General features: G+C 41.2%; 1 protein-coding gene across 5 annotated transcripts in view; it reads left to right on the forward strand.

Annotated features, from left to right (window-relative positions):
• Positions 1–19,514, forward strand: part of magi2a (membrane associated guanylate kinase, WW and PDZ domain containing 2a) — a 211,194-nt gene that overhangs the window by 43,561 nt on the left and 148,119 nt on the right. Inside the window, exon 1 of one of the 5 annotated variants that reach the window (XM_079582157.1) lies at positions 17,934–18,282. The exons of the other annotated variants lie outside the window; for them this stretch is intronic. The gene's annotated coding sequence lies outside the window, so the exon portion shown is untranslated. Of the gene's footprint in view, positions 1–17,933; positions 18,283–19,514 lie in introns of those variants that run through there. 5 annotated transcript variants of the gene reach the window in all.

Genomic DNA, 19,514 nt, shown 5'->3' on the forward strand with positions numbered 1-19,514 from the left:
AGCCATTTGCCGCTTTTCTGAACGCATTCTGATCTGGTTATGACGGAGAGGGCGGGGCGTGAGCAAGGCCCGAAGGAAAGCGCAATTCACGGAGAGAAAGGTGTTTGTTTACAATGAAGCCAGTTTGTGCAGGCCTTTTTTTTTTTTTTTTTTTTGGAAGCAAACTCCAATCCTCAGTAAGTAGCGCTGCAGGTGGTAGGTCAGGTTAGGGCTGTGCAATTATTCAAAATTCAAGTACAATTTTGATTATTACAGTAGACGATTATAAAAGTGGCATAGTTGAGAAAAAAGCTATTATTATTTGTACAACCAAAGCGCAGAAAGTCCGTCCTGCGCGGTTTGTGTGAGTGCTGCTGATCGGCTGAACTACCAGCTTGTACAGTACAGTAAAAAAAAGTTTCAAGGTTTTGAAATAAAATAGCCAAATATTCATCCTTTGGCAGTAGTTATGGCTTCAGAATAAAATAGGCAATGCTTTCTAATTTTTCAAAACTTCATAAAAGCTCACAATATACAAATACAAAAGAAAATAGAAAACAAAACTGTAGTGTGCTAAAGTTAAAAAAAAAAAAGTAAAAAATAAATAAAAAATGATGGCTCAGTGCAGCCCAGACACTTGAACTTTTTTGGAAACAAAGCTTTTGAAGCGGATTATGACGTCACTTTGGTACGGTGCATATTGTCAGATTTTTGCACCGCGGTACACCTCTAATTTGTATACGTAGCTCTTTATATAACACTACTGATAAGTGCTCACCTTTAGCTGAAAGGACATGCTTTGGTCTGACATAAACAAACAGCACTGTGTGATGATGTCATCAGGCCAGGCCAGGTTTGCTTGGGCAGGTGTGAGGGCTGGCCAGCAGGGGGCAGGTGAGTCAGGGATGTCTCTAATAGAGGATTAGTTTAGAAACAATAGCATATTTAAAGCAGTACTAAGTAACTTTTCCCCCTAGAGGCCATAAGCACAACTGCAGGTGTCGTAGCAAGTTACGATTTTTTAACTTATTAATTGTCTTGGAGAGTAAATACTACGCTGACAAGAAAGGCGAAGGCAGAGAGGGTTACTGTGCATTCAATTATACAATGGAAATATTTTTTTTCACTCAAACTTTGCTGTAAATACTGTTTAAAGTGACGCTAGCCCGCAGTTAGCGTTGCCCGTTAGCCTGTTAGCTTCTGCAAACATGGTTTTCTGTTCAGAGACACCAGGGGGAGATGAAAGACCCTCCAATCATCCCATAAAAAAACTTTACAAATTACCCCCCACAGGGACTACGGAAAAGGATTTATTAAAGGGGCTATATCATGCTATTTTAGCCATTCCAAAGTTAAGTATAGGCATTTATATGATATATTGTACCTCTACCATTATGGAGCACTCATTTTTGTGATAAATATAAGTGTTTTCTGGAGGTATTTTTCAAACCCGGAAGACACAACGCTTCGATTCAGTTAACTCCGCCCCCTCTCTCCGCACATACAACTTTACCGTAATATAAATAAACAACAATAAGTGAAGTTACTTCACGATGCAGTTATACGGAGTTGACATCTGCAACACAGCTTCATAAATGGCTAACACACATGCTAATATGCTAACACACAAGCTAACCCGCGTTTGGATTGACTCACCCTCTGCTCCATCGTTGTTTACATTATGGGACTCGCGTTGGTTATAAAAGTTAATCCACTTTGGTTCTGGCGAAGGTTCCCCAAACATCCATCAGTGACAGTCACAGAAAAACAATATTTTGGTGATAGTCGCTGAATCCCGGAGAAAAAAACAGCTGAGTGGCCTCTTCCTGAAAAGGGTTGAATATAAACTCCTCGTCCTCGTAGCCAAACGCGCTTCTTTTTCTCCGTCCGTGACATTATCGTTAGTTAAGAATAAAAAACAGGTGTCCAGAGTAGGTAACGAGCTCCATCGTCAGCTGCAGCGCAATCTGTTCAGACGCGATCTGATCTGTTCAGACGCGATGTGTTTGTTTTGGCCTCAGCTGACCTGGAAGCACCTTGGGCGCATCCTTTTTTTTTTTTTTTTTTTTTACTCTTTGTTTCTCTCTTACGACAGAAATAATGAAAAAGCTGTTTTACAAATTAAAATCAGGCCGTAAGCATAGAATTAAGACATTACATTACAGACGTCGAGCACTTCCGTTCCGCTGTTACGACACAACTGAACACTCAGCCGTTCACCAGGAGAGGGAGGAGCAGCTGCTCAGAGAGCAGGATTCAGGAGGATTACTGAGAGCTGCGTGAATGAAGCTGCAAACCACTCTGGGGGTGTTTTTGATAAGGAAATAGCATAACAACATGGCTAAAAGCTCCAAAAAGTCGATTTTGCATGATATAGGACCTTTAAGGTAAACACGTTACTTAGTACTGCTTTAATATAATTTTTACTTTTTTTTTTTCATCTCTGCTGAGTCTGCAGTGACTGCTACCTCCGCAACCCGGATGGATGGACTTTTTTTTTTTAACTGTCCATAGAAAATTATTGCCTTTTTTTTGTTGCGATTTCAATTATTACTAAAATAGTCGTGATTATTATTTTTCTATAATGGAGCAGCCTGAGGTCAGGTCCTTGGAAGTAATATCTCGGGGGTTTCACATTGGTGCTGATGAACTGTGGAGCTCAAAGTGTTGTTAGAGGAGTTCCTTTGGGCTACAAACACAGTCACAGACTGATTGACCAGACTTGACCTCGAGACAGCGAGGGCACGCTTAGCTGGCATGGGGCATTTCCAAAAGAGCACAATATAGAAAGAAGGGAGAAAAGTTGTTCTATAAAGCTGACAGAAGAACTCTCTGTGGATATTTGAACGCTTGGCAGCCTTCAGTTATCAGCACCAGTAATCAGCCACACATGTAAACATATCAACATAGAGAATGAAAAGTTTGAGAGACTTTGTTAGTTTGATGTCAGTAGAGAGAAACACTCATTCATCAGCTACTTTACTGCTGGCTCCTAAACTAAGGTTGCGTTTTATATTGACCTGCAGTCGAGTGGTGAAACTTCTTTCATTTTGCAGCTACTTGCCCAGTTGATTAGTGCAGGGGAATGCATAGACGCTGGCAGATGCTGAAGTTGTAATTAACCTCCTCTCACACATAGAAAAATCAATATGGTACGTAGGGCCTTCATTATCGATGAGATAGATGGCGCAACTTTGGCCTGATTCATTACTCGTTTTCTATATTCACTGTGCCCCAGTCTACGACTTTGGAAGCTGAGTTATATTTTTATTGACTCATGACATTTGTAATCTTTTCTAAGGAGTAACATGTTGCTGCTTTAACCTCTTACCCCTCACGTTAACAGAGCACATTGTCTCCAGTTACAGTTAGGAGTGTGACAATATAACGATTTTTCGATATATCACGATATTTTGCGGGACGATACAGTACCGATACTTTTTATTCCAATATTGATACTTTTGATGATTTTAATAAGCGATGTCATGCATTTCAATGAGGTAGCAGGGCCCTACTGATTTCACAGTCAATAGAGGCCAATAATGATCATTATACCATGGTCTGGATGAATACTCGATTCTGATTGGCTGGAAGGTGTCCGTTAAGTAAGGATTAAACAACGAGGAGCCGTGCATTAGACGGATATAATGCACAGCTCCTCGTTGTTTAATCCGCTTATACCATGGTCCCACAAACGTAACATTTATAATAAATGTTTTTTTCATTTACTAAACTCACTAAATATGCCAGACTACCGGGACTATTTTATGTGGGTTATTAGCCGGTCACTGAAGGCTCGTCTCAGAGCGAGTCATTCTCCACAGCTATTACGAGGATCTCAGTCAGGCGCAACCAAACAACATCAGCAAACTCTGCATCGCCAGAATCACAACACAACAGGACTAACCCGGCACTTTTCCGTGGAAGTAAACACCGATGTGCGGCACTCGTGGGCAGGAGTTATTTCACTTTTAGGCTGTTTAACCTGAAGCTAGCTGGCTAGCTCAACGAGCTCAACTGTTTATGGAAACAGCTGCGGTGGAGTCGCTTACACCTGGGCCCCACGAACTGAAACTTTTATGTTTGACTTTACTGATCCAGCCAAATATGTTTAAATGCAGGATCATTTTATGTACGCCTGAAAATTATGAATAGTGCCTTAACCGTTTTCAATAGAAATGGAAAGCTCATATTTTATTAACAGTAGGCTAACCTAGCTGTTCCTGTCAGTCACTAATTACGTGTTTATCTGATTCAGCTGTGTCATGCGTTGCTATGGCGATGCCCACAGCGGAGTGATATCCCAGTGATTTAACTACCGGACTACGTGTGCGGTTATACAAAAATAATGCACGCTTGTTAGCACCCACCAGCCAATCAGAATCGAGTATTCACCCAGACCATAGTATAAAAAGTGATAATGTACACCTAGCCCGCCAGCAGTTAAATAACAGTTCAATCACGTTCTATATCACTCCACTGCCGCTGTTTCCATAGTAATGATGAACAATTGAGCTGGAACTAATTTCAGGTAAAACCATTTCTGATAATGGACACCTTGTTGTGCACTATCCCCTACAGAAATCAGTCAGAACAGTAGAGGGCAGCACTGCAATTTTAACCACTTTGACCAAATATATTACTTTCAATGATAGTGTATATAATTGTAAATAAATAAGATTAATTTGGGGTTGATTTGTTCCTTTTGAAATAGGACTGTGGTTTCTTCTTTATTTGAATGTAAAAGAAGTGATGTCACTGACAGATTAATAGACCCAGTCAGTAAATCAGAGATCAGTTATCCATGTATTTATTTAAGAAACAAAAATTACAGATTATTTTTGTGCAATATATCAATTATCGCAGTATCAGCGTATCATGAGATCATCGTTATCGTGAGCCATGTATTGTATCGAATCGTGAGGTACCCAGAGGTTCCCGTCCCTAGTTCCAGGTCGCCAAATCTAAAAACTTCTCGACTGGAGAGCAACAGTGTAATGCTTTGTCACATGTCTCTTTTTGTCACTGTTTTGTTTCTCTTTCGTGCTGCTCTTTTGTCACTTTTTGTTGTTTTATTGTTACTTTTCTGGCACGTTTTTGTAACTATCTTGTGGCTTTTTTTTCCATTCATTTTTGGTAGTGTTTTCATCCTCTTTTTCATATTTTATGTTGACTTTTTTTTTTTTTAAGCTTTCAGATTTGGGTAAAGCCAAACTGGAGAAAGTGTTCTCGGTCCAGGTGGGGGTTAAGAGTTTTACATTTTTTGTCTTAGTTGCTCACTTTTGCAACTTGGTAGCGTACCTCATGTTTAACCCAGCCTTTAATCAGCCCTTTATTCTGACTGATGCAAAAGTGAAAAACATGACCATTTTTGAAGGTGAGAGTTGGTGTGCGCAGTCCGGTCCTTGTTGAGCTGAGCAGATAAGTGTAGTCTGCTTCTAAGTCATGGACCACAGCCTCTGCAACAGCCTCTGCATGTGCCAGCAAAAAGGCTTTGAATCCAGCACAGACACAGACAGCCGTGGGCAGACTGAGATGTGGGTGTTTCCAAAAGGGCAACAAGGAGGAATTTCAAATGCTTGACCGCTTGCACTTTTGTGGCTGGACTGTGAGAAATGACCTGAATGAAAAGATTTACTCAGCGGACCAAATGTTCAAGGAAATGTGCCTATTGCATGCGATATACAATTTCTATATCAGCGTTAAATGTTGTGTTTTCTGCATATGTTTAAGGTTTAGGTGTTATTGAACGCACAAGATGTTTTATTGGTGACAAATGAATTATTTGAATGTCTTGTGTAATTGGCTCGTAGCAGAATGTGGCTTTACTACATCAGTCAGTATGTCACAAATCTTGCTGTGGTCATCAGTGTTCATTTCGTCGACTAAAATATTTAGTCATAATTTCAGTCAACGTAACTTTTTATCGACTAAAATTCGACTAAAACTAAATTGAAAGTTTTTCATTGAGAATTAAGGCTCATTCATACTTCACAAGACGCAAGAAGTTCTTGTTCTTGCACCCTGAGCTGCAGAACAATATGAAGTTATTTTTGCCTTGTCGCCATGGAAACGTTTTGTAATTGATGACAGGTCCATGGCGTCAAGGCAAAAGCGACTTAATTTCTTGCATCTTGTGAAGTACATGAATGAGCCTTAAACTATGACTAAAATGTCCAGATATTTTTGGTTGTCTGAAATAATGGTGCGTTCCAGGCAACTGGTAACTGGTATTTTTCCCACTTGAAAGTTACCAGTTACGACTTCAGTGCGTTCTAGGTGACTGCTGACTGCCAACGTTTCTTCAAACCAGATCTAATTACAAACATGCGACACAACGTTGTGTTGAAAGCTGTGACCAAAAGTAACGTTCACATCACTGATGTAGTGATTTTGTTACAGTTTTAACGTTAAGGTAAGCACACACTACACGACTTTTATGCCCGATTTCGCTCTAATTCTCAGTCGTGCCGAGTCTAATCGAGTCGCGTCTAGTCGAAGGCAGTCACACGGAGTCAGGTCGTGTAGTGTACTACTAGACTTCAGTTGTAGGAAATCAAACATGTTTGATTTTTAAGCCCGATTTAGGACGCACAGGAGAAACGTGGGTGATTTTACCGTCCCAAATGTGAATGACAGAGTGATATAAAGACAGAAAAACACCGCCTTGCCTCCTTTTATCCACTTCTCTGTGAAACCAGCGGCACAAACAACTAATTTCATGGCCACAGCCCCACACACGAAACAGCACAACTTTATATCACCAAAAGTTCACGACACCCACCTTTTCCAGCTACATTTCAACCACGAACAGAGTTTAGCGGCACTTACTGTGTTTGGAGACAAACTGTTTAGCTTCACCTCACTGCTAACGGCGGCTAGCCTCCCCGCTAACGGCGGCTAGCCTCCCCGCTTTCTCCTCCGTCTCCTCCGCTATCTCCTCCATCCTGAGGTTGACGTCCGTCTCCTTTTCTTATTAAATCCACTGAAATTACCAAAAAAAAAAAAAAGAGTGGTGCGCATTGAATGGGTGCTGCTGCCGGATGCTCTCTCATCGAATGCAATTTCTCCATCTGTGAGATCAATAAAGTATCATCTTATCTTATCTTAATACGTCCCGCTTCTTCCTGTCGCCAACTTGTATCTCCATTTGACAGAACTACAGCCAAGTTGAAGGCTTCGTAGTAGCAGTAAGCTAGCACTGCGGTGTTGTGACATTGTTGACACCGTTGACCAATCGGGACCCGCACACGTTATCCAACGCTCACAAACACAGGCCTATCTTTGCGGATTTGGGGTCAGTTTTCGAAGCCGTAGAGAGGACAGACGCGCTGTGTTATAAAACATCAGCTGTTTGTCAGAATCGTGTAGTGTGTTTTCTCTTACGATGCTCAGTCGTTAAGTGTGAACCTCCAGACGTTCGAAAATCGCACTGAATCCAGTCGTGTAGTGTGGACCCCCCATTCTATATAAAATCGTTTACGACTAGAAAAGTCGTGTAGTGTGTGCTGACCTAGCTGTACTGCTCCACTGGGGGGCACCATCACTGTCTTCATCTCATATACGAACTTGTAGCAGTCTTCAGGTTTCCGAGTTTACAAGTTGGAATTACCAGTTCGAAGGCATTTTTCCAAGTGGGAAGTGGTAAATTTACCAGTTACCAGTTGCCTGGAACGCACCATTAATTCACGGCCAAAGGAACAGGTCAGCGCTTTGTCCATGTGGGAGAAGCTCCATAAAGCAGAAGACTTGAATTAATTATGATCATAAATATTATAAATGCAAAGTTGACTACATTTGTCTTAATTTGTCAACTAAATTGACATGCAATTTTAGTCAACTAAAACTAGACTAAAATTGAAGTACATTTTTGTTAAGACTAAAACTAAATAAAAAATGTATCTGTTGTCAAAATCAGATCCGTCTTTTAGCGAAGGTCAGACCCTTTTTATTGTGTTGTGACCTCGAAAAGGCCATACATATAACATACTCATCGACTACTGCAACACACTTTATTTTGGTATCAAGCAGTCCTCACTACACCGCCTTCACTTGGTGCAAAACGCAGCTGCCCACCTTTTGACAAACACATCCAGACGCTGCCACATCACCCCACCGCCCCTGCAGAGCCCGGCGCTCCTCCGTGGCAGGGCCCAAACTGTGGAACACGCTGTGAGTCATCACTGACCTGCCACTATTTACATCCAGACAAAAGACTTGCCTATCTAGACAGGCCTGTGATTGATACTTCTGCTAACCTGAAGTTGTGAGCCCCATAAATTCATGTCCTTTTCATTTCCCTATGAAGATTAGCCATGACCCGTTCGAATAATCATATTTCCAAAAGGTTACTTACTGTAGTAGATGATCACTTACTGCGTTTTAAAATCTTGATGTAGGATGTAAATACTTCAGTGCAAGAGACTTCCGCATTTGCAAAGGTCGGCAAATTTGTCTTGTAGCTTAATGCCAACATGCAATAAATAATAAAGGAAAAATAAACTATAGACAATGTGATTGGTCATTCTGTACCACAGCAGCATTTATTTTTTCATCTTTTTCTAGCACACGCATGCAGACATGGACAAGGCCTGTTCCTAATGCTTTTGACCGAAACATTGCATTCCACAAGAAACAAATGTAAGATACTTTTTTTCTTACATTTGCTTTTTCTTGTTTGTGCAGCGGGATCGGTCGGGCTGCTACGACCACCCGCCAGGGAACTGTATCTGTGTTGTGTAGAAAGGATGGAGCCGCACGCAGGGGTTTGCCGAGAGGAGTGGGAGTTTACTGCGTGAAACACAAATAGAACATTTTCAGTGCAGTCACTTCTGACAACTCTTGTCTTGCACACAAGTCTCCCCTCCATAATCCTCATAGCAACTCATGTTATTACAAAATATACGTTTTTTACGAGGTGATCGTATAGTTTTACAGTTTCTTTTCGCCCGTAAATCCTCCTCCCAATGGCAATTTTATATATATTTTAGAACAATTGATTTGTAAAAAAATATAGTAATAAATAATTTGGTACATTCATTCTTTGCTCGACAGAACACCGGCCCTGCGCTTAAATATTTCTACATCCAGCTCTTAACACACAGTAAGTGATCATCGAGGAACTCGCTGTTCAGCATGGAACGAAAATATCCTTTCGAACGGGTCAAAATTTGTTTTTTACAGGAAATGAACAGGTACAGGAGGTACTTACACTCACAACAAGCACATTAGTGCTGTGATGTTTCTGAGGCCCAATTGTAGCTGTGACCCCAAACAAAAACAAGAGCAGCAGAATGAAAAAGGGTTTCAAACTAAGTAATAGTTTAGGTCTTACATGATGCCTTACCATGACCATTGTGAACCAAACCAAATGCACTCATACTGTATTAGTCCCCAGTAGGTCTCACGCTCCACTACAAGGAAACATTATATAATCAAGAGAATGAAGTGCATTTAAAGGTGCATTATGGGGCTGGGACGATCCACTTTTGTCCACTTTTGCAATACTTGAAAAGGATTGATTCTTGGTATTGCAGCAAAAAGTGTTGCAATCCAAATTTTGCACCAGCCCTGGTGCATTATGGAACTTGGCTGTACGGGTGGTTAACATCGCCTTTACTTTGCATCACAGTGGCCTCCCCAGCGCTCCAGGATACATGTTTTGTAGGTTTTCCGGTGACAGGGACCATCTCACCTGAAAAGCAGTGAACATCTACTAGAAACTCTTAAAATAATTGATTCGGGAGCACCATAGATGCTGGTGAATGGTGACAGAAAGTAGAGGCGCCATGTTAACCACTCATACAGCCTCTGGACCACTGAAAGGTCAAATATGCCAAATAAGGTCAAATAAAAAGTTTCTTTCACATGTAATGTTCTACAATACATCTTTAAGTTTTGACAGCTGCGGCTATCACTTTGAACCCAAAAAGTTAAAATCGTTTATATCATTTTTCTGCAGTAAAATTAGCTTACCAACATTTTCTGGAGCAAGACAAGCAGTTAAAAAACTAGCAACAGAAGTTCCAGGGACACCGAGGTGAGTTTTGAAGTTTTGAAAGATGAGGCAAGCTGGACTCATTCATCTTCCACCGTGAAAGGATCAGATCAACATGAATACTGGGTGCCAATCTGTATGCATTGATGTTTTTCTCACAGAAAAGGTCTCGACCTCTTCTTCCCTTTACAAAGACCTCTCCAAATAGTTCTGCCATGGGTGTTTCTTTTTGTGGAGGACACTGGAGGGGCTGCGGGTTCCTCTTCCGTGGACTGTCTTGACCCTGGGTGATCCTATCACAAAAAAAAGAAAGAAAAGAATAAATATTATACCTGCTCCAGTATATCCCTGGTGAGAACCTTCGCTGAGATGCCTCATCCAAAGGCAGGGATTTTAATCTGGACAGAGCTATAGCTTTTTGAAAGTAACTTATAAGATTTGGGTCTGTGTCTGTTTTCCAGATCTTTTGCTATAGCTTTATTTGCCTCTGTGGCAGTGGGACTGTCCTTCTCCAGACGGACCATCGATTTGAGGAGGTGTTCCTTGATATTGTTGGGGTCACTTCACAGCTCATCATAGTAGTAACTGAGTGGTTTCAGTCGTTTTATGAGTTAGTCGGACAGTTTTTGCTCATCATCAGACACTATTGCCTCAGTTTTGGCAAGTCTTTAGATTTTTATCAAGCAATGCAGAGTAGACATCTGCCTGCCGCTCAACATACTGTATCTTTCTAGCCGACCAGGAGTTGTGTTTCACCGAGTCTGGACATCATGGTTTAATTTGTGATTGGCCAAGTCTAACAGTTCTTGCCATGTGGAAAAAAAACATTGTCCCTTTTAGACGGGACACAACTGAGAGCCACAGCTTTCTTGGCTGCGAGGTTTACGATATGGTTATGCCATTTAAAAACAACGTCTTCCTCCACAAAACTGTGTAGCTTAGAAAAAATCAGTTCCTAGTGTACAATTCCTGTGTGCATCTGAGAGGATTTCATTAAGTTGTGTTGTACATGCTCATATTGAGTTGTCTGTCAGTCTTTGCACATAATTCTACTCAAGGGCCAATTAAATAAAAATGCAAGCAAATATTTGATTGGACTTTACCCTCTTGAGCTCCACATTGCCATAGTTTATAAAACAAATAAACATTTCACTTGCAAAAGAAACAATCAGAGATCACGGGGGTTTGCCTGCACACCATGCTGCTTGACTGCTTACACTCTCCTCGTCTTATCGTGCTCAACGATTTATCTCTGACAGCACAAAAAGGCAGCAGGGAGCATGGGAGATGCAAACCATGATTCACTAGCCGCATTTTTTTTAATCTTTCACTCATCATCTCCTATTGCTGCTGCTAGGCTCAGCAGACCAGAACACTGTGGGCTTTGACTGAGTTGCTTTAATTAAGTAAGGTACTGAATAATGAGAACAGAAGACAAATTGAAAAATTAGAACGCCAAGTTTATTCTGAGATTATGAATACTGCCTAATAATGAACGTTAAGGCTATTTCAACCTGGATAGACTGAAACAGACAAAAGCAGTGATTAGGAATATTTATTGACATGTATATTAGTTTTGGCGATCAGTCCCCGGCGGTGGACATTGATGTATGAAAGTCAGTATGGATGAACAGCTTGTAGTTAGGGACGTCGTCCCCCGGAGCCTGGACACTGGTGGTGGTATGGAAGACCCGTTAAGATGCAGCAGGGAGAAGCCGTAGACAGAAGAGGTGGAGATGGGGTGGAGGCGGGTCGCAGCACAGCTGTCAAGCGAACGAACCATGATTGCTAGGGCTGAAAAGCGGGACCGAGGTGCAGCTCTTACGCTGATGGCTGAGGTTGAGGTGTGGCACTCACGGAAGCGATCATTGGCTGGAGGTAGGTGATGCTGAAATTAGTCTCCCAGGTTGAATTAACGCCTAGGCTTCATTTTATTTCGAAACCAACTGCGCAATTACCGCACTTGCACAGTGATGCACCATGAATCAAACCAAACCGTGAGGCAAGGCAAAATTATTTGTAGAACACAATTCATACACAAGGCAATTCAAAGTGCTTCACAGTTGCATAAAATTACAAGAAAACAAATAAAATCAATAAAAGCATCAACATAAAATTAATGAATTACAGAGAAAGGCAAGAGTGCAGATAAAATACTTTCAGTTGTCATATGCACGGGCAAAAAGGACTGTTTTCAGCCTGGATTTAAACATTGTCAGGGTTGAGGCCTGTCTCACATCCTCATGAAGACCTGATGATTCATCCTCATGAAGATGTTCCAGATTTTAGCTGCATGAAACTGTAACACAGTCTCACCATGAAAACACTTGAATTGTGTTCTCTGAGTGACAGGAAGCCAGTGCAGAGACCGGAGCACTGGACTAATATGGTTGTATTTCCTGCTTCTTGTCAGGACTCGAGCAGCAGCGTTCTGGATGTACTGCAGCTGTCTGACAGTGAGCAGCCGTCACAGTAGTCGAACCTGCTGGAGACAAATGCATGGATAGATCTCTCTAAGTCTGATTTTACACTATTCCTCTGATCTTAGCAATGTTTCTCAGATGGTAAAAAGCTGCTGATGTTATTGCTTTGATGTGACTGTTTAGGTTCAGGTCTGAGTCCATGATTACTCCAAGATTTCGAACCTGATTTGTGACTGATAACACTTTGTATTTGTGTCTTTGGGCCAAAAACAAATGATCTCAGTGAGCTAAAATGTTACACCCCTGTTTACCGCAATTTGCATTTTCTTTTGGTGTAAAAGTGGAGGTCCACGTCATAAGCGGATGAAATCATCATTGAGGATGGATCTGAGACTCTGACTCTGTCCTTAGTTGTATCAGGGTGTGATCTGCAACTAAAGTGGCCTCATCAGCGGCAGGTATTATCAACTGCGGAAACATTTAAATCAGCGGCGCTCCGAACACAGACTCTTGCTGCGCACCGTCACTCTGGAACAGGAGGCACGATTCAAAGGCCGCACTCATCACTACTTTCATCTGAATCGTGCTGTGTCCAATCGGGACCGTACGCAGATGGCTTCAGAGGAGAAGCACCTTCACAAACACAGATTTGCCCTCTGCAGCGTCAGGTTTGTTTCATCCAGCCACACTGATGCCCCATTTACCAGGGCTGTAATGGTTCAGCTATCTCATGGTTCGGTTCGGTACATCACATCAATATATCGCAAAAAATATCGCAACACCACTTAAGTCTCCATTGGACTGAGATTTACACGTTTTTTGCAAACTTTGCCAAAAACAATGTGTTGAACTTAATTTGAAGTCTTCTTTTGACTCAATTTGCTGAAAAACTAGTCACTGACAATTTGTTGAAATGGTTTAGTGAAATATCCATCCATCCATCCATCCATCCATCCATTCATTTTCTTCCGCTTTATCCAGGGCCGGGTCACGGAGGCAGCAGTCTCAGCAGAGATGCCCAGACTTTAGTGAAATACTACTTCAATATAGTTCAGCCCCAGTGCAGGTACGATAACAAGCTGGTTTTGAAATAAAATATGTTCATTATTAGGCAGCATTTATCATATCAATAAAATTGGCAATGCTTTCTACTTTTTTGAAGCTGCTTTATGTTAAAATGTGCCTCTGGGCTCAGAATACGAAACAAGATAGAAAACAAAATCCTAGTGTTCTTAAATAAAGAAAAAGAGCAGCACACTGTCACATGTAGGGCATGTGTTAAGTTTTAGGTTTCGCTTTTCATGGACGGCATTTAAAAGAGCATTAGATTTGAGGCTCGGTCATGTACAGGAGAAGCCATTACAAAGCCATGCAGATTGCATGTGTTTTTGGGAGGATTAAACTTTGCTGGTCTTGAGTGTCCGCGGCCTTCAGTTTAGAGCTAAGTGATGGTGACGCACATGTGCTCTGTTTGACACACGCCGCAGAGCTTCTAAATGAGTTTCTTTAGCACAGCACATTGTTACACTCTTACACAAATGATGGGGCTTTAGCCGGTCTCCCCACAGCAAAAGGAAGAGGCTGCGCTAGGTAATCACTGATGTGACCATACAACATAGAACAGAGACTTTATATTAGACTTTATATTATTGTTTTGATGAATGTTGATTTGCATATTTTACCTCAGTTTCTGTTTGGAAGCAGCACAAAGGGTGCAAAGCATGTGTCACCTCATGGGACCCTCAGCCTAACCATACACCATGCGCTCGAAGGATGAATCATGTTTGCAACTGGGACTCCCCAGAAGCTCATATGTTGGTGCCCACACACAAGATACACAAGAACAGCTGCATTAAACAACATCTGCAAAACCCAATACCCTCTACAAGTGCCTCCACATCAAGAAGACAAAGATGCTAAGATTCAGGGCAAACCAATAATATCATCCATCAATGTAACATCTTTGTTAATGAATTTCATTAGCAATGTGTGTTTTGATCAGACATGATAATCATTTCTGCTCAAAAGGATTTTTTAATGAGTGTGGGTGGTTCTTTTACAGTCAATCTTATTCTAGAGCCCATAACCAGTCATATCTTTTGTTACAGAGTTCAGCCCTTTATTTCAATCTGTAGCTTTTCAGTGTTTTTCCTGCTTTTATTTAGAATCAAATCTAATGATTTTAGTATTACTGATATGTAAAGATTTTGGACTAAATGTAGAAAAAATACTTTTTATTTGTACAATCTGCAAAAATACTTAATCAAAGATATATTGGATGAATTCACAATAAAAAAGAAGCAATATTGTCTAATATGGAGCCTTAGAGAATTCCATATCTGATTAGCCATGTTCGTTGCTCCCTTCAGATAAATATTATCGACCAAGCAGATTGAAACCAAACCATGCGTTTATAACCGCACAATGTGGAGTTTATAGAACACAAGGAGCAGAGAATTTGATGACACAGGATACTGAAGAATAAGCACACGCTTCCATGGCTGTGGACAAATCTAATTTCATATTTCCTCATAGTGTAAATGAAATGTGGATGGAGGACATTTTAAAAATACATTTTACTGTAAGTATTGTCCTTGCACACGAGAAATCACTATTAAACCTTATGTACTTAAGCATGTGAAAACATCTGAAGCCAATTGGTCTCACCAAGGATCTTGGCACCAAATAGATGTTGAAGCGAGACTAAGCAGCAGTGCTCAGTGTGTGACTGGTAAAACAGCCAACATTGAAGTCAATCTTGATCCTTCACTTAGCCTGGTAATCCCAGCAGCTGCCTCATTAAGCTTGCCTGACTGCTTCCAAACAAAGTAAAATGCATCAATTAAGACGATAACTGACCGGAGGTGGGCAAACTGCATCCCGCCAAACACTTTTGTCCATCCCTTGACTCATTTCCCATTTCCCACGCCGAATTGTTTGTATCAGAGGTACCATTTCCATCCCCCGTCAGTGGGCTTAAATGGTCTATATTTTTCATTTTTTGTTAATGTATTTCATTCAAAAGTGACATTAAAATATAAACATCAAAAGGAAAAAGTGTGTTACATCACTCTGTTATTTTGCCTTTGTTTTTTTTATAATTACCATCAAGTGAGTTCCAGATATAATTCTGTGCATTTTGCTATGGAGAAAGTTGAGCAGAATAAAGTTCAAGTTGGTGCAGTCCTAAAACTCAGTTCAGGTTAGTCATGTGGCTCCTTGTAAGAATTAATTGCCCAGTGGAAGGTACGTTAAAATTCTAAATGGTAAATTTATATTTTGCAATTTGCTAATGAATTACTTGCAGTAAGAAATGAATGTTCAGACATAAGCACATGTTTGTGTCTCAAAAGCCTTTCATTGAGATGTCCATAAAGCGTGTTTTACAAACTAACAAGGACATTTTATTTTGTTTTTGTCGTTTTCACAACTCACAGAGCAAATGAAAGTAAGTGGTTAGAAAAGTGTGTGGTGTGGTCATTTTGAAGGTTAAAGTTGATGAGGAGTTTTTTTTACCTAACCACGACTGCATAGCGTGGACAGAGGCTTTGAATACGTTTTGAAATATCTCATTATCGTCCTAACCTTTCAACAACCTCATTTAACATTGTGACTTAAACCTGTGGTATATCAATGGCCATTCCCTGGACGAGCTACAATGGTGTTAGCTTTTGTAGCACCTCAATCCCCTGGAGGAAGCAGCTGTTCTCATGTTTTTGCCTCGCTGCAGGCTTCTCCTCTCCCCAGGGATTAACATGACACCTGCTGAGCCTATGAGTGCTGCACTCTTTCCTTCTGCAATGCCAAAATAGACAGTGATTCTCATTCACCCATCTGTTAGGAGACAGTCCTCTTGTGGCGGGAAACTTCGAGGAGAGAAGTCTTTGCGAAGATGAATCTCTGCATCTCCACTTGGTGCCTTTCCTAAGACGTTTCTTGTGTAAATTAGATTGTAAGGCCAAGATAATAGTTGCCATTCATTAGTCTCGTACACACTTGCGTTTATTCTTAGCAGACTGACTGATTCCTTTTCTGGTACAGTTTCACTGTACCAGTGAGTTTAATCGTGTCATTGTAACAGCTGCTTTATCAGCTTTACCAGCTGCAGTTGTTGACTCATCCTTTTGACCTTCTCCATGTCAGATTAATAGTAATTACAGTTTCTGCATGTGCTTAGTTACATTTTTAAGTTGATTGTTTGACGAAATTATTCACTGTCTGCAATATCTTTAACTATTTACAGACAATAAATCATGGCTTCTTGGGGAAAAATTGTCACTGGAACAACTTAATATTTAATTCTTAGAATATTTGTTAAATACCCCATACTGTAAAGAAGGAAGATGCGTATATCCCAAAATTGTAAATAGCGTCCCGGCCCGGGCGTCTTGGCTCTTCATCGCAGTATGGGGCAAATACCCCATACTGCAGAGGAAATGACATCAATTGTCTTCATTGATAATTTGAGATAATCTCAGGAAATAACAGCCTCTTATTCATTGGACCCCCTCGAAAACGAGATGGCACATCTCAAGGGGCATTCCATCAATAAACTTTAAACTTTAAACATTGTTTCCCTATATGGCTTTGCTGTTTGCTTTGACTCTCTGTGTTTCCAAAATTTGATCAGAGTCATGGCGTAATGTTAGTCTCTGGTAAATGCTAATCAATAATCACCTCAGCTGTCGACAGGCGTGACATGGCTATGACGGCTACAGTGTCTTTGAGACCAGTGTCTAATAAAGACCGATTGGAGAGATGCTGTAGACTGCGCATTAGCACAGAACAATAACCCAAGCACAGAATTGATTAATTATTAGTTGCGTGAACTTTACAAGTGGTAATGTTCAAGATATTATATTTGCATTTATTTGCTCTACTGGTAAAAAAAACCATAGGCCCAGGTGTGTGCTGGACTCTCTGCGTTACTCCCTTATATCCCTTTATGTAAGGCGACCTTGAGTGCTTAGAAAGACGCCAAACTAATAAAATGTATCATTAAAATTAACTTAGGAATTGGAAAATATATTTAAAAAAAAAAACTAGAAATGACAAAACTCAAAAATGTATGACTACTAAATTAGAAGTTAGATGAACACTACGACTGAACTCAAAATTACACTGTTCATGACATGTAAACTAATAATAACCAGTATTTATTTATTTATACTGCAGCACTCGAAAAGTTACACATTTTCGCAGTACGTAAAGTGACGTTGGGATTCTTTTCTTGATATTGATCTTGTATAAATGAAAACAAAACCGTGCTTACATTTAGAGAGACATAGTGAAACATCGACATCTTTCTAAATCCAGCTGTTTTGTTTTTGTTTTTACACTATCGAACTATTGACCACCTGAACGACTGAGAATTTCAACCAAAGCGTTTGTCTTTTCAGTTTGTAGCCCTGCCACACTCGAAACAACGGAGATCACGTCCTCCTCTGGAATGAGACACATGCTCCACAGCCACTACTCTGTTCTTCAGACAGGGGGCGACAGAGGACGTGCGAATTCACTGGAGGGATCCAGGAGGTGTTTCAGTGCAATAGCTCCCTGCCGCGGGATCGTGTGCCTCGGCGGTCACTCTGCCTGCCTCACTCACGGCGACACACACTCACACACGCAGTCTGAGCGGATGCGTCTCACTCACTCATTCACTGCTCTCCTGCTTCAGCTCTCTGTGAGCGGTGCACTGGGGGCTCTTTTCCTGGGCTGATCTGCTTCCACCAGCTACACTTGAGGACCTAAGGGACAGGACAGTCTAGAGAGAATTAAGAGGAAAGATCTGGCTTGTGATCTCTCTTTTTTTCTCCCAGCGCAGATTATTTGCATCATAAAAAGCTTTGGAAAGAGGACGCACATACTGCTGTCGACCGAAAGGTGCCATTTACTCCTTTTTAAATGTGTGTGTGTGTGTGTCTGTGTTTGAACGTGCGCCCGCTCACCTTTTCAGCATGCACATTCATTGGCGTCCTTTTTTCTCATGCAAATGCAAACTGGCTGGTCGTGCAGCTTCCAGAGACGCAGATGGAGCAGGTCTCACTAACTCTAGGTCCGCCTCATTACCATGCAGTGCGAGCTAAATGAGTTCGGCTTGAATGGATTACCGTGTGTGCATGTAAGAAGTGTCTGGCACACAACAGCGGCAAAGGAACCCCGTCAATAATTGATGGACCGACATGAGTGAACTTCTCAGATCTCTGAATGGGGCTCACTGTACGTTCGATTGTCTGCAGCATGTTTGTGTGCTGTTGACGTATAGTGCTCATATCGTGCGTCGATGTCACTGCCTCGGGAGCACAGCGGGGGTGCATAGAAAGGAGGGGGGGTAAATGATGTCTGGCACAGCGCCATGGAGCTGAAGTTGGAGTTTGAAAGAATGTATCACATAATCCGTCAGGAATGAAATGAATGTATATTTACGGGACGGATCAACGCTGTCCTGATCAATGTTGCTGACTGGTTTAAAGGGAGATTATTGTGTGTTTCATGGATCCTCATGGTCGCAATGCACTAGCCGTATGTGGAGGGGTCCACTGAAAGACTGAGGACCCCTGAACAGGACAGGAGATGGCGCTCAGGTGAAGGGGGGATGGGAAAATGAGAGAGACTGAAGAGGACAGGAGTAAATGCAGCTCTTGAGAGAAAGTCTAGTTGATTTCTTTGCACGTACAAATGAACCCATTCAGTTTGTGTATCAATATAAACAGTATCTCCTGAGGCGCTTTAGTGTGTGGCGTGTGTGATATGTAAGGTTCTCTTTTAGCGGATCATGGTCATGCAATCGAAACAGGCTCTGAGCATTTAACAGTTTTAACACTAGACACTGCACATCCTCTCGGAGTGCGTGGTTTATTTTGGTTTTTCAAAATTCTATATATGTGTTTTGTGTGTTTTGCCACCGTGACAAGACTCCAATTCTTTAAAGAAATGAGTTTGGCTCAAAATATCTGCATCTATTTTGATTGTGGGACCTTCCTAGCATTTAAAGGGGTACTTAAGAATTGGCTGGATTGGTTACGCTCCCCATTAATTAATGAGTTTTTCCTTGGACTTTCTCTTTTTTAAACAGTGTGTTCCCATCATGTTATTGCTTAACTAATTGTTTGTTT

The sequence above is a fragment of the Gobius niger genome, assembly GCF_951799975.1.
Source record: "Gobius niger genome assembly, chromosome: 2".
NCBI classification, from domain to species: Eukaryota; Metazoa; Chordata; class Actinopteri; order Gobiiformes; family Gobiidae; genus Gobius; species Gobius niger.